The sequence below is a fragment of the Triticum aestivum genome, chromosome 5B (assembly GCF_018294505.1).
Source record: "Triticum aestivum cultivar Chinese Spring chromosome 5B, IWGSC CS RefSeq v2.1, whole genome shotgun sequence".
In the NCBI taxonomy this organism is placed as follows: domain Eukaryota; kingdom Viridiplantae; phylum Streptophyta; class Magnoliopsida; order Poales; family Poaceae; genus Triticum; species Triticum aestivum.
The window spans coordinates 55513531-55530170 of NC_057807.1; the positions used below are offsets into that span (position 1 = coordinate 55513531).

The 16640-nt window shown below is 41.1% G+C and overlaps 1 pseudogene; it reads right to left on the minus strand.

Moving 5' to 3' along the window:
* Positions 1-10492, minus strand: part of LOC123114624 (uncharacterized) — a 47537-nt pseudogene extending 37045 nt beyond the window's left edge.
* Between the last annotated feature and the right edge of the window lie 6148 nt (positions 10493-16640).

Consider the following 16640-nt stretch of genomic DNA (forward strand, 5'->3'; position numbering starts at 1 on the left):
CGAAAGTGTACGTACATATTACTGGTGGATGTAGAGGCACGCACGTGTCGTAGTAGAGGCGCGCACGTGTCGTAGTAGAGGCGCGCACGTAGCATGTACACGTACGTACAGCGGCGAGGGTGCAAGAAAGAAAATACGGCCACGTACGTACATACGGGCAGGGTCTCGAACGCCTATTGCGCATACGTACATGGCTGGGTCAAAATGGAGAAACAGCGTCGTCGTCGTGTTCATGGGGAGCCAACCGGCTGGGTCGGAACGGAATGTGTGGTCGTGTTCATCGGGAGGGCTTGGACGGAACAGGCGATGGAAACGAGGCCTGACGTACCGCACAACGGAGGAAATGGACCTCCTACATTTGGAACGGGGTCCTGTTGATCAGGAGGGGTGTGGCGTACTGCAAAATAGAGGAAACGGACCTCCTACGGTCGAAACGGGGGTCATATTGATCAGGAGGGGTGTGGCATACCGCAAAACAGACGAAACGTACCTCCTATGGTCAAAACGGGGGTCCTGTTCATCGGGAGGGGTGTGGCGTACCGCAAAACGGACGAAACGGACTTGTGTTGGAGTGCTACGGTCGAAACGGGGGTCCTGTTCATCGGGAGGGGTGTGGCGTACCGCAAAACGGGATTCCACGGGATACTGTTCATCTCCACCGTTGACCTCCTCCAGCCTCCACGGGCTACCGTCGACCTCCTCTAGCCTCCACGGGCTCCTATTCATCCAGCCTCCACCGCGCGCTACTCCACCAGCTACTATTCAACCACCCCTCCACGGGCACCCCTCCACCGTCTACTATTCATCCATCCCTCCACACCACGGGGTCTTGTTCAACTACCCCTCCACGGCCACCCCTCCACTGTCTACTGTTCATCCAGCCCTCCACACCATGGGGTCCTGTTCATCCAGAGGCAACGTCACCGCTCACTATTCATCCAACCCCCCCCCCCCCCCCCCCGCAACGCTCATTGTTCATCCAATCAATCGACTTCAGTTAGCAGCAGTAGCAAAGGAATCGCTCCATCAGGTTCAGTTAACAGCCATCGATCGATCGCTCGGGTTCAATAACGCATAGCCTGCAGTGCAATCGCTCGGGTTCAGTTAGAGCCCAACGCCTCGCTCGGGTTCAGTTAGAGCCAACACCTCGCACACACGCGCGTACGTGTACGAGAGAAACGCGCATCGCTCGGCCCCCGACCTCCCACCGTATCCGGCAACTCCCCAAAATTTTCCTCCCCCTCGCTTCTACCACGGGTTTTTCCATCATGGACGGCCCAAAGAATGTCATGCAGCTGCGTCTCCGGCCCGCCCAGGACGAAAAGCCCATTTTCTGTCATGATTTTTTTTCATAGAAGTAGGATCCCACCACATCTATGATGATACCGGGTTTTGTCACAATTATCATCATAGAAGTGTCATATGTATGACAGAAATTTTTTTCGTTCGGCCCAAAATGTCACGGATGTGTTTTTTTGTAGTGCATCTGTGGCATGGTGTAGGATGCTAATCACATCTTCTTCTCTTGCACCACAGCACAGTTCCTGTGGTCCTGCTTCCGTGAGACGGTCGGCGGACAATGGTGCAACACCAACTTTCCTGACCTGTTTGCGGAGATCCACGCCTCCGCCCCTCGCCACCGCCATATTAGACGGTTGTGCATTGGGGTCCTCGCCTGGACGCTTTGGACCATCCGCAACAAGCTTGTTATTCAGAAAGTACCTCTTCGACATGCGACTGACGCGATCTTCAAATTGTGTGGTTACTTGCAGCTCTGGCGGCCCCTTAGCCGCCACCAGGACCGCAATGCCATCAACACCCTCCTCGCCGACCTTCGCTCGATGGCCTTCCGCATGGCGCCCCCACTGCCGCCCCCTCCTCCGGAGCCCGATTAGACTTGTTGCTCGGGGTGTTGTGTGTGAGTGTGTTGTTTTGTGTTCAGGGCTTGTAGAGTTGTGCCCTCATCATTAACCCTGGTGTGTGTTTGTGTGAACCTTGTTGGACGTTTGGCTTGGGTAGTTTGCTTTATATATAAAGCGGGGCGAAAGCCTTTTCCGATAAGCACTTAGTAATGGTACGTCTAAAAAATCAATGAACACACCATTTGTTCTAAATCTCCATGGTTTCAATATGAAGAAACTTCCTTTCTGTTGCAATATGCGCGGTCAGATAAGTCGACGGTTGAAATCTACCATGCCAACTGTGAAGCTGCGGCTGTAAGAAGAGGGTAGTAGGGCCATGCTGTCCTATCCAACATGAATAAAGTATGTAGTCAATATTATGTCAAAAACAATTAATTCTTCATAGAATCTGATAAGGAGCACCAACCAAGATCAACATTGCGGCCAGCCACTGAGCGCCAAGCTACCAATCGATGCGGCACCAAAGACACCGATCCATTACTTGGTCGAATCTCCAAACCTTAATGTTGTGGACTTACACCTACTTTGAGGTCATCTTCTTTGTCTTGCATGTATTAAGATACCACCATTAGAAACCAAGAACATCCGATAAGATGCTTTTAATCAATTTACATATGAAAGAACCCCACTAGAAAAATACCTGATATGCATATACCAGCAGTATATAGTGGAAGGATGACTGCAGGATCTAGGTTGCCTTCGATAGCAGCCCATCCTAACAAAGCTCCCCACCCAGTTGAAGGTCAAGCCAAGATATGCCAGAGGTTATTAAAATTTGCATCGCAAGTAATTCAAGTGGTCACTCTCTATAATCAATACTATGGTTGTAAAACCTTCTACGCGTGTATTACAAACCTAAAATGTGAACCTCTTCATCAGGGGATAAGAAAGCACGCTAGAAGTACCGGAGAAATAAAACACTTTCGCTCTCTTATAGACACATGCAAGCTAGACACTTTGGTTGTGGAAGGAGTTTACAAGCTAAAGTGAGCATAAATCCACAAACTACACATGGTTACTTAATTCTAGACAATGTTGCTATAAATGTTACAAAGCCATCAAATAAAATGGAAGCATTGGTACACAAAAGGAGCACAAAAGTATCCAACCACCTTCAAGAAATTAGTAATAAATAAACATCCCTACATGGCACAACTTGAAAGAAATATTTCAAAAATAGAATTATGCCTACAATATGATATGTTCATTGCTTTTGCCTACAACAACAAAGAAAAATAAATAATTCATAACTTAGCTTTAAAATAGGAACACCCTCACATGCATCAGACACTTACCATAATTACGATGTCAATTCCTCTGCCTAAAACCAAAAAATGAACCAAGCATACATGTCGAACAATGAGAGTACATTCCTTCCAGAATTTAACATTCTTGACATCTCCAAAATAACTCGTTTAAGTCCCAATGAAAACATGGTTTTTAATACCATTTCATCACCAAACAAGACGAAATTAACATGCCAAGACAATTAAGAAATACCGCTATTCAATAACTGCAAGCATGGTTCACAGAATTCTTCTTTATACATCATTTCATTCAGAGGAGAACTGGCCGAGTTGATCGATCCATCCTTCATGCCCTGGAGAAGAAATTAAGTCGATGACGAGTTCATCCTTTTTGTCAAATATCCAAGAACTCGGACCGACATTCCCCTTTGTCATCTACCCGAGCACATTCTTCACCATGGAAGCATATATATGTGGTGTTAGATCAACCATCAACATTTTGTTTCTTTATTGGGGAATCTTTGGTAGGCGGGCCACTAACCTCGTCTGCAGGTTTTTCCTAACACCCAAGAATTGTGCGGGGGGCATAGGCATATGTACAGACCTACAGACACCTAAGAGAGAACACCCTCCCTCCCCACACACACACACAAAGAAGCTGGAGGATGATTGTGGATAGGAAGACGTACATGCTTCCATGGTGAAGCATGTGTCTAGGTATATGATAGAGGAAAATGTTAGTATGTTTCTATGACATTTGACAGGGGCACAAATGTTATTTACTTAACTTCCTTTCAGAAGCGAAAAGTAAGGATAGATCAGCTCGACCATGGTCTCTACTGGATGAAATAAAGGATTAAATTACAGACAATTATTTTATTATATATTCAAAAAAGAAGTATACACCATTTCAGTGCATTTTATTGCAATTATTGTAATTAGAGATTTGCTTATTGTATTGTCATTATTTTATAGTGTTTGGTGATGAAATGCTATAACAAATTTTCTTTTAACTCAGATTTAGAAGTTATTTTGGACATGTCAAGAATGTTAGAGCGGAATGTCATGTACTATATGTGGACATGTTGTGTGTGTGTGTGCGCGCGCGCGCATATATGCTATTTCATAAAAAAAACTTGCCTAAATATATATTCTTGTATTACATTCTTTCCATATAGCCATCACATAAATTAGGTCTAGTTGTAGCTGTGCTTTTCTACTTTTGGTGATGTTGCAATCATCCTCTCCCTATCTTGAACGAGTGTTATCTGTTTCTTGCGATGTACACAAATAGATCGCTCCACCACTACTTGTTGGATAGAAGGTGAGGAAAATACACCAATGCATAGGCACACATGGGTACGTTAGAAAAAGATATTCTATGAGGTTGATATCTTAGGTCTGAAACATGGTTTTAAACATTGTAAGATTTCTTTTTCAGAAGTATGATTTTGAGTGTTTCATTACATATGAGATGTGCCCTGCATTAACGTCTACTTTGGATTTAAGTAGCTAAAGCACCCTAATGGCCTATTAGGAAAACAATTTCGAGGATCAAAAACTCTAGCTAATCATAGAAAACTCCACTATACACAAAAGAGCAAAGCTTTGCAATGTTTTATGTGAACTTCAATTCCTATGAATTTCATGTAAAATTATTGCATTAAATACCAACTCAAGTTGCAAATTCGAGAATTTAATGATGCACTCGAGACATCACCACACAAAACACCCACTGAATAAAATTCATCATTTTGCTACACCATAGAAACAATCCATACAGAGACAGAACCATTCACATCTAAGCACAATAAAGTCGATGACCAAGCTTCATTGGTGTACCTTGCATGTCGACCATTATTCTAACCAGCATCCACCTTCAACAAGATGTTGAGTGCACCGCATGGATTGTCTTTGACGATATGCTTCCCAAGGTTGTTCATGAAGCGCATGAGAGTGGAAAATTCAGTATCCTAGAGGTGAGTGATGCTGCCACAGTGCTCTACAGCCTCATTCCAGTACCCTTCATTGTTCATAATGTCTAGGAGGGTGGTGAAGTTCGGTGGTTGGAAGTTTACAATGTTGTCATAAGGATTAATCTCATTCCATGAGAAGCCAACACCAATACTTTTATGCATTAAGAGAAACATAGAAATCTTGAAGCATTAGGTTAGTGCTATGGAGATTCAGAAATGCGGACCGAAATATAAATTGGGTTCAATAAAAAATTGTCTGTTGGCTATCTCAAATGCATTCAAATGCAGTCATTTTTATGGAACCCTATTTACATTTCAGAGATCATTTTTCAATCTCCATAGCATTGAGCTAACACTTTAGGATTTTTATGATTATTGTAATCCAGACAAGCACTAATGTCTGCTTCTCATGAAATGAGATCAACCCTTATGACACCATCGTGAATATCCAACCACCTAACTTCACCAATCTCCTAAACATCATGAATGGTGAAGGGTACTAGAATGAGGGTGCAGAGCACCATGGCGGCATCTCTCACCTCCAGGATACTAAATTTGCCACTATATCATGCATTTCATGGGCAACCTTGGTAATCACACTATCAAAGATAATCCCTATAGCACACTAAACATGTTGTTGAATGTGGATGCTGGTCAGAAGAATTTTCGATAGGAAGTGGCCACCTATGAAGATTTGGTTATGGACTTTCTTGTGTTTCAATGTGAACGATTGCTTTTTTGTCTGGGTTATTTCTTCTTTGTAAGAAAACTACTAATTTTGTTCAGTGGTGTTCTATATGGCTTATGTCTCAAGTGCATCAGAAAATTATCAATTTAAAACTTGGGTATTTTTAATTCGAGGATTTTAGAGGAACCTCATGGAAGTTGGCATACAAAATTACAAACTTTTGGTCTTTTGTCGGACAATGGAAATTTCATATGAACTATGTAGAGTCTTAATCATCGTCATAAATTTCCTATAAATTTGATGTAAAATTATTGCATTAAATACCAACTTAAGTTGGAAATTCGAGAATTTAATGATTCACTTGAAAAATCAACCACAGAAGACACCCACTAAGTAAAATTCATCATTTTGGTACACCATAGAAATAATCCATACATAAACACAAGCATTCACATTCAAGCTCAAGAAAGTCGATAACTAAAGCTTCATGGGTGTTCCTTGCCCGTCGACCATTCTTTAGACCGGCATTCACCTTAGTCAACATGTTGATTGTGCTGCAATGATTATCTTTGACGAAAAACTTCCCAAGATATTCATAAAGTGCATGAGAGTGGAAAATCAAGTATCCTAGAGGTGAGAGATGCTAACACGGTGCTCTGTAGCTTCATTCTAGTACCCTTCATTGTTCATGATGGTTAGGAGAGTGGTGAAGTCTGTTGGTTGGATTTTTACTATGTTGCCATAAGGTTTGGTCTCATTCCATGAGAAACCGGCACCATTGCTTTTCTGCATTAAGATAATCGTAGAAACCACAAAGCATTATTTCAGTCGTAAGGAGATCCAAAAATGCGGACTAAACTATAGATTGGGTTCAATAAAATATTATCAATTGGCTATTCTAAATTTCATGAATGTTGTAGATTCCTCTACATTGTTTACTTGAAGAAACGACTATAGTCGAATGCATTTGAGAATAGCCAATTAACATTTTTTTGATTGAACCCAATTTATATTTTAACATCATTTTTGAATCTCCATAGCAATGAGCTAATGCTTCAGGATTTTTACGATTATCCTAATGTAGACAAGCACTAATGTCTGCTTCTCATGGAATGAGATCTACCCTTATGAAACCATTGTGAAGATCCAACCACCTAACTTCACAAACCTCCTAACCATCATGAATGGTGAAGGGGTACTAGAATGAGGGTGTGGAGCACCATGGTGGCATCTTTCACCTCCAGGATACTGAATTGTCCACTATATCCTGCATTTCATGGACAACTTCGGGAAGCACGCCATCAAAGATAAATCCCCACCGCCCGCTAAACATGTTGTTGAAGGTGGATGCTAGTCAGAAGAATTGTCGATAGGAAGGAGCCACCGTTCAAGATTTGATTATGGACTTTCTTGTGTTTTAATGTGAATGATTGTGTTTTTGTTTGGGTTCTTCTATTTCATACCAAAACTATGAATTTTATTCAGTGGGTGTGCTTTATGGCATGTGTCTCAAGTGCACTAGTAAATTATCAAATTGCAACTTGGGTTATTTTTAATGAAATAATTTTACACAAACTTCTTAGGAAGTTGGCATACAACACTACAGACCATTACTCTTTTACCGGACAGTGGAAGTTTCATATGATTTATGTAGAGTCTTAATCATTGTCAAATTTCCCTAGACGACATTTAAGTTGCCTACAGATTAACACGTCCACTATGTTTGTGTCTGACAAGCTTCATGCACTAGTGCTAATATAATGCAACAAAAATTCGGAACTGATGGAAAGGGCTAGGCAATCCACATATACACTTCAACACCCACTCTCATGCATGATATGGAAAGTAAACACGTGAATAGAATCAGAGGTAAGGCTCGGGAGGACTATACATGGACACAGAGGGGGAACAACAATTTTTGGATAAATTGCAAAAGCCGGGACTTGATCTGAAGACATTAGGCTTGATACCATGACAACCTTCATGCAGAAGGCAATGCAACCCAAAGATTGAGCTAATAGACAGGGCTAGGCAATCCACATATACACTCCAACTGTGTTATCAAAACAACCTAATGGACATTTTTTTCATTATTCCTTCCTTCCGATTCTTTGGTCATGTAACAACTACCATCAATTTCATGGAAAGAAGCAATCTTCTGCTTAATGATCTGCAAGAGATTAGAGCCGGTTGCTACATCTATGTCATTGATAGAGTACATCTATACGTGGGCACCTTGAACTGTTTTGAGTTAGACTATGTAAAATTTACCACCCCTGACTTGGTAAAATGAACAATATTATTTGATTTATTCCCTTTGATAATTATAACTTTGGGTTTAATATGTGCCATGCATAAGGTCTGCTTTGGATTTAAGCAAATGAAACACCCTAAAGGCCTGCCAAGAAAAATTTCTCGAGTATTGAAACTCTAGTGAATCATAGAAAGTTCCACTTTGAGAAAAATAGCAAAGGTTTGCAATGTTTTATGTGAAATTATTGCATTAATACCAAATTAAGTTGGAAATTCGAGAATTTAATGATTCACTTGAGAAATCAACCACAGAAGACACCCACTAAGTAAAATTCATCATTTTGGTACACCATAGAAATAATCCGTACATAAACACAAGCATTCACATTCAAGCTCAAGAAAGACGATAACTAAAGCTTCATGGGTGTCCCTGGCCCGTCGACCATTCTTCAGACCGGCATCCACCTTAGTCAACATGTTGAGTGTGCCGCAATGATTATCTTTGACGACATGCTTCCGAAGGTATTCATAAAGTGCATGAGAGTGGAAAATTAAGTATCCTAGAGGTGAGCGACGCTAACACGGTGCTCTGCAGCTTCATTCCAGTACCCTTCATTGTTAATGATGGTTAGGTGGGTGGTGAAGTCTGGTGCTTGGATGTTTACTATGTTGCCATAAGGTTTGATCTCATTCCATGAGAAGACGACACCATTGCTTTTCTGCATTAAAATAATCATAGAAACCCCAAGCATTATGCCAGTGTTATGGAGATCCAGAAATGCGGACTAAACTATGAATTGTGTTCAATAAAAAAATTGTCAATTGGCTATTCCGAATTGCATTTGAATGTAGTAGTTTCCTCTACATTGTTTACTTGAAGAAACAGCTATAGTCGAATGCATTTGAGAATAGACAATTAACCTTTTTTGGTTGAACCCAATTTATATTTTACACATCATTTTTGAATCACCATAGCAATGAGCTAATGCTTCAAGATTTTTACGATTATCCTAATGCAGACAAGCACTAATGTCTGCTTCTCATGGAATGAGATCAACCCTTATGACACCATTGTGAACATCCAACCACCTAACTTCACCAACCTCCTAACCATCATGAATGGTGAAGGTACTAGAATGACGGTGCGGAGCACCATGGTGGCATCTCTCACCTCCAGGATACGGAATTTGCCACTATATCCTGCATTTCATGGACAACTTTGGTAAGAACGCCATCAAAGACAATGTCTACCGTGTGTTAAACATGTTGCTGAAGGCGGATGCTGTTTAGAAGAATTGTCGATAGGAAGGAGCCATCGTTGAATATTTGATTATGGACTTTCTTGTGCTTCAATGTGAGTGATTGTGTTTTTGTCTAGGTTCTTTCTATTTCATACCAAAACTGTGAACTTTATTCAGTGGGTGTGCTTTATGGCATGTGTCTCAAGTGCATGAGTAAATTATCAAATTGCAAATTGGGTTATTTTTAATGAAATGATTTTGGCCAGTGCTACAAATCAACCTGCTGATGCTAGCAAGACTTAAGCCGCCTTGTTGGCCGTTTGATCAGTCCCACCACATCGTCGGATCCCTCCTCTCAGCTGGTTTGAATGGTCAACGCCAACACAATCTCTTCCTCACATCACACAACAACAGCACTGCATCGAAGCCCAGGTGGCCGGCGGCGACGCTTCACTGCAGTGACAACATCGGTACGGCAGTGCTCCATCGCAGCACCAGACACCACCGACGATGCCCCATTGAAACACATTCCGCTCTGATGATGCTTCAGTGTAACCCCGGCGGCCATCGGCGAAGCTCCATTGCAGCAATGGTGGCCCCGATGAAGCTAATTGTAGCAATGGACGGCTCTCGACAGAGCTTCATTGCAACACTGTGGTCCTCCCAACGAAGCTCCATCGGCGGCAATGTTTCATTGCAACCCCAGTTGAGCTTCATGATCCGCCGGTGCTTCATTGCATCTCCAGCGGTCCCGGCGATGCCCCACCGCAGCGACGTGGCCCGCAGAGCTCCATGGCAGCACCGGTGACTCGCACCGGTGTTGCTGGCTCACACACCCTTGCAACAGCGATGGCGTTGTGGTTGGTGTTGCCTTTGCAACACCCTGGCATCGGCACCCCTCTCCCTCTTCTCAGCACCGGCTAGCGACATTCGGCAACACGGACCACATCAACAGCCGCGGTGTTGAGCACGCTGATGCCTCACAACATCAATCCACACAGGTGATGGCAGCCGTACGCTTGACTGCAGCGCCACCGCCAACGCAACGGTGCTCCACCGCATCACCCCAACGGCCGCCGCATGCTTCCTTGTAGCGCCACCGCAGCACCCCGACGACCGCTGCAAGCTTCACTGCAGCGCCACCGCCGGCGTGGTGGTGCTCCATCGCAGCTCCGACTGCCCATCGTAGCTCCATCTCAACACCTGACGCCGTGCCGGCGGCTTCACTGCAGCACTCCCCTCTACAGCAGCGAGATCCATGAGCATCAGTGTGATGGCGAGACGCGAGTTGCCGGAGCAGAGAAGCACTGGGTGCGAGATCCATGAGCAAAAGGAGGTAGGGGATGAAGCAGAGAAGAAAAAACGTGTGGTCATGTGAAAGGATAAGGAGAAGTGGAGAGCGGTGCGTGGGGCCTAGCATGACGCGTGTCAAGTGGAGGGAGCGGTTTACGCGACAAAGAAATCATCTGGCTGGAAACAAACATTTCCCAATGATTTTACACAAAGTTCATAGGAAGTTGGCAAAGAACATTACAAACCATTACTCTTTTATCGGACAATGGAAGTTTCATATGATTTATGTAGAGTCTTAATCTTCGTCAAATTTCCCTAGACGACATTTAGGGGGCAACAACAATTTTTGGATAAACTGCGAAAGCCAAGACTTGAACTCAAGACCTTAGGCTTGATACCATGCCAACCTTCATGCACTAGCCAACGCAACCCAAAGATTGAGCTAATAGAAAGGGCTAGGCAATCCACATATACACTCTAACTATGTTATCGAAACAACCTTATGTACATTTGATTATTCTTCCTTCCTTCCGGTGCTTTGGTCATGAGATAACTACCATCGGTTTCATGGAAAGAAGCACTTGTGTGCTTCATGATCTGCAAGAGATTAGAGCCGATTGCTTCATCTATGTCATTGATATAGTACATCTATACGTGGGTACCTTGAAGTGTTTGAGTTAGGTTGTGTTAAGTTTACTGCCCTTGAGTTAATAGAATGAACAATATTATTAGATTTATCGCCTTTGATAATTATATCTTCGGATTTAACATGTGCCATGCATAAAGTTTGCTTTGGATTTAAGCAACTGAAACACCCTGATGGCCTGCCAGGAAAAATTTCTTGATTATTAAAACTCTAACCAATCATAGAAAGTTCCACTTTCAGAAATAGAGAAAAGTTTTGCACCTATAAATTTGATGTAAATTTATTGCATTAAATAACAACTTAAGTTGGAAATTTGAGAATTTAGACATTTACTTGAGAAATCAACCACAGAAGACACCCACTAAATAAAATTCATCATTTTGGTACACCATAGGAATAATCCATGCATAAACACAAGCATTCACATTCAAGCTCAAGAAAGTCAATAACTAAAGCTTCATGTGTGTCCCTTGACCGTCGATCATTCTTCAGACCGGCATCCACCTTAGTCAACATGTTGAGTGTGTTGCAATGATTGCCTTTGACGACATGCTTCCAAAGGTATTCATAAAGTGCATGAGAGTGGAAAATTAAGTATCCTAAAGGTGAGCGATGCTGACATGGTGCTCTGCAGCTTCATTCCAGTACCCTTCATTCTTCATGATGGTTAGGAGGGTGGTGAAGTCTGGTGGTTGATGTTTACTATGTTGCCATAAGGTTTGATCCCATTACATGAGAAGTCGACACCATTGCTTTTCTGCATTAAGATAATAGTAGAAACCCCAAAGAATTATGTTAGTGCTATGGAGATCTAGATATGCGGACCAAGCTATAAATTGGGTTCAATAAAAATTGTCTATTGGCTATTCCGAATTGCATTTGAATGTAGTAGTTTCCTCTACATTGTTCACTTGAAGAAACAATTGTAGTCGAATGCATTTGAGAATAGCAATTAACATTTTTTGATTGAAACTAATTTATATTTGATACATCATTTTTGAATCTCCATAGCAATGAGCTAATGCTTCAGGATTTTTATGATTATCCTAAGCACTAATGTCTGCTTCTCATGGAATGAGATCAACCCTTATGACACCATCGTGAACATCCAACCACCTAACTTCACCAACCTCCTAACCATCATAAATGGTGAAGGATACTAGAATGAGGGTGCCGAGCACTATGGCGACATCACTCACCTCCAAGATACTGAATTTTCCACTATCCTACACTACATAGACGACCTTCAGAAGCACGCCATCAAATACGATCAATACAACGCGTTAAACATGTTTTGAAGGTGGATAGTGGTTAGAAGAATTGTCAATAGGAAGGGGCCACTGATGAAGATTTGTTTATGGACTTTCTTGTGCTTCAATGTGAATGATTGAAACATTTTTGTATGGGTAATTTCTATTTTGTGCCAAAACTATGAATTCTATTTAGTGGGTGTGTTTTATGGCTTATGTCTCAAGTGCATCAGTAAATTATTAAATTTCAACTTGGGTTATTTTTAATGCAATGATTTTACACGAATTTCATAGGAAGTTGGCATACAACATTACAAGCGATTGCTCTTTTGTCAGAAAGTGGAAGTTTCATATGATTTATGTAGAGTCTTAATCATCGTCAAATTTCCCTTGTAGGCCATTAGGGTGTCGACTAATTGACACCTCCACAATGTTATCTCTAACAAGCTTCATGCACTAGCTAGACAGCCAAAATTCCAAACCGATGGAATGGCTAGGCAATCCGCATATATACTTCAACACCAACTCTCATGTGTGACGTGGAAAGTCAACACATGAATAGACTGAGAGGTATGTCTCAAGAGGACAATACATGGATACATAGGGGCAATGAGCTAACGCATATAATGCGAAAGCTAGAACTTGAACTCAAGACCTTAGGCTCTGATATTATGACAAGTTTCATGCACGAGCTAACGCAACTAAAAGTCCAAACTGATGGAAAGGGCTACCCAATCCACACATATACACTTGAAAAGTATCCTCTCTCCAATAAATGAAATATTGGTTTGTGTTCACATAATTGCACCTTGTGTTCTCTCTGTGTGATGCAGTATATGTTTGTCCATTTTGACTCTCCTCAAAACAACCTAACCTACACTTGTGCATTCTTCCATCCTTCCGATGCTTTGGTTTTGTGACAACTACCACTGATTTCATGGAAAGAAGTAATTGTGTGCTTCACGAGCTGCAAGAGATTGAAGCCGATTGCTTCAACTATGTCAATGATAAAGTACATATGTACATGGATGCCTTGAAGTTTTTTTAGCTTGATTGTGTTAAATTGATTTCCCTTCAGTTAATAAAATGAACATTTTATTTGATTTGTTGTCTTTTATAATGATACCTTTTCTTTTATCACACACTAAAGTTTATGACCTTTTTGGGTATAAAATGATTTATTTTAGTTGTCGCAAATAAAATCTCAATTGCTAGAATTACCATAAATAGCTATGTGAATACTTATTTGACACTTGTTTTGTGCAACTTGAGAATATATATTTCCTGTAAGGTTGATAGGAAACATAGATGACCTTGCCACACTCCTGTAAATTGAACTTTCATCTTCAAATGCCATTCTATTGTTTTGCTTTGTTTGGCACTTCATCAATCAAGTATTAGACAAAGTTTGTACTCCCACTATCTTGGTTTATAAGTTTGTATGAATTTTAATAAAACACCATTAATTTGGCAAGCAAGGGTTATATGCCACACCATTTTAAACTTCTCTTTAGAGTGAATCTAATGAAATATTTTTTGTTGAACTGATATTACCAGTTGGCCATATTCCGAACAGGATGCCAAGGATCCGTGTTCTCCTTACAAAATAATTTCTTTGAATGAAAGGGGTTTCCCCACAACCCCATATTCTTGAAAATGAGGCCACAATCAAAATAGTAACAACGCTCGGGAGAAAGAGGAAACTAGTTGCTCCAGAATTTAAGAAAACCATACAGGGTTTCTTACAAGCCACAAGGAAAGGGACATTAGAGACATCAGGATACACAACCTGCAAACTACATCACCAAATGCATTACTCAGTGACCTCAGACCAGTTGGTTATGGCACATAGGAAGATATGTCACTATTCATCAGTTCCCACCATAGGTAGGATCCTTCCCATGAAATTCTAAAGAGCTCGCTTCTTTAACAATCCAACATGGCAGTTGTGTACTATTGCACATGATGTCCCAATCATGAAGCCACATGCCCATTCTTCCTCAAAATACCTGCCATCCGACCATACGTTTCCATGGAAAGATATCTCAGTACGTAAGGTCCAAATACTCCACAAGGAAGCAACACCAAACATATTGCAAACATCATTTGTTTTCCCGAGAGTCTAGACATTTGAAATATCTCCCATTCACTAAGGCCTATCACACTCAAAGCTCTCATAAATGCAAGACCAAAAGAGCATGCAAATTGAAAATGAGGTGTTGTGTAGTTTCATTTCCCACACAAAACAAACACCTCAAATCATAAACTGGTCGATATTTTAGGAGGTTCCACCAAGGACTTGGTAGTTCATGTCACCACCAAGGAAGTATCTCTTAGCCAAGAGGATAAGAAGGAAAAATTAAACGCTCTCTGATTAGGTACCCCCATCCCACCAAAATCCTTACGAAGAGCGATAAGTCCTCGCATAGCTACGTGGTATTTATGTGAAACTCCAAATTTACCACAAAGAAATGAGACATCTCAGAAGTGATAACATTTTTTGCTCATTAGGGGAACTTAATAATTTACATTAAATACATTAGAATGGTAGAAATACTAATTCTGAGAAGCACAAGCTTCCCATCATAGTTCAGGGTTTTATATTTCACGGAAGGAATATTTGTAACGACCTCGTCTACAATGGGTTGGAGATCTTCCCTCCTAGTTCGGTAAAATGTAGGAGAACCCCAAGATACTTAAGAGGAAAGGAAATGATCTTGCAATAGAAAATCCGAGCAAAGGTCTTAGAATGTTCTTCATCCATATTAATATTAACTAGGTCACTTTTGTGAAAGTTGATTTTCATGCTCGAGAACATATCAAAGCAAGAAAACATCCACTTAAGGGTTCTTGCATTATCAATGGAGGGACCAAGGAATATGATGGTTCCATTAGCGTACTAGAGGTTGATGACACGATCAAGATAGGATCACACAACCTATGCCTTTGGCAAGTATTTTAAAAACACATCGCCTACTTATTTGAACGAAATGGGGGAGAGAGGATCCTCCTGCTTAAGTCCTTTTTCACCCATAAAGCATTGTCCATTCCCCTCATTTAATCTCACACAATGGAACTTTGAGCAATAGTGTTGTATATCCAACTAATTTGTTTACTTGTAAAGCCTCTGGTGGTTAGCATATTCACAAGGAAGTCCAAGCGACACTAACATAAGGTTTCTCATACTGTAGTTTCAAAATTATATATACCTTTAGATCCAGGTATATGAAACTCATGAATCAGTTCATGCGCACTAACAACACTTTCCAGAAATGAATATGCCCATAAAAAGCATTCTGATTAGGGAAGATAAGCTTACTTCCGCAGGGTAAACCCTAGTTGTCATAGCTTTGGTAAAAATCTTAACATAGCAATTGATCAAAATAATAGGCCTAAAGACTCTTAACACTGGTCTCTTTGGGAATCAAGGTGATGAAAGCAAAATAAGTCTAGACATGTCAAATTTGCAATTTCCAAAACTTCTAACAAGAGCCATGAAATCATTCTCAATCAAATACTAAAAGGTTTGATAGAAACTTAAAGTTAGGTCGTAAGGGCTTGGATCCACATGTGTATATATGCCCATGATAGCTTTCTTGATTACTTTCTCAAAGAAGGGTTTTCCAAACCTTCATTTTATTCCTTGGTAACAAGCTCATCATGTGACCGGAAAGGGCTACCCAAATGAAAGTTAGGTGTTAGTTACTGGCCACTGCCATCATCTCCTCAATGTAATAAGCACGCCTATCCTCATCTTCCAAAATAGCTACGTTTGTTTTTACTGTAGATAGGGAACCATCATAAATGATTTGCCTCTTTGTCCCTCAGAACCCAATAAAATCACGTTTGTTTTTAGAAATGACATCACAACTTTACTAATTTTTACCAGTTTGACCTAATTCACGAATGATCCGAAAAGACGATATAAAAAAGACCTTCTTTATACATATCAACTTTGTTCTTGATGTTCTACCTATTGTGGCTCGTCGTGTTAGTCCTCTACACTGAGACATTACCCCACTTGATTTAATCAACAACACCATGGTCTTGAGATTTAACCATTGTTACATGAGTTTGACTATCAACAGTAGCGCTCAACAAAGGTTTTGATAGATCTCAGGTTA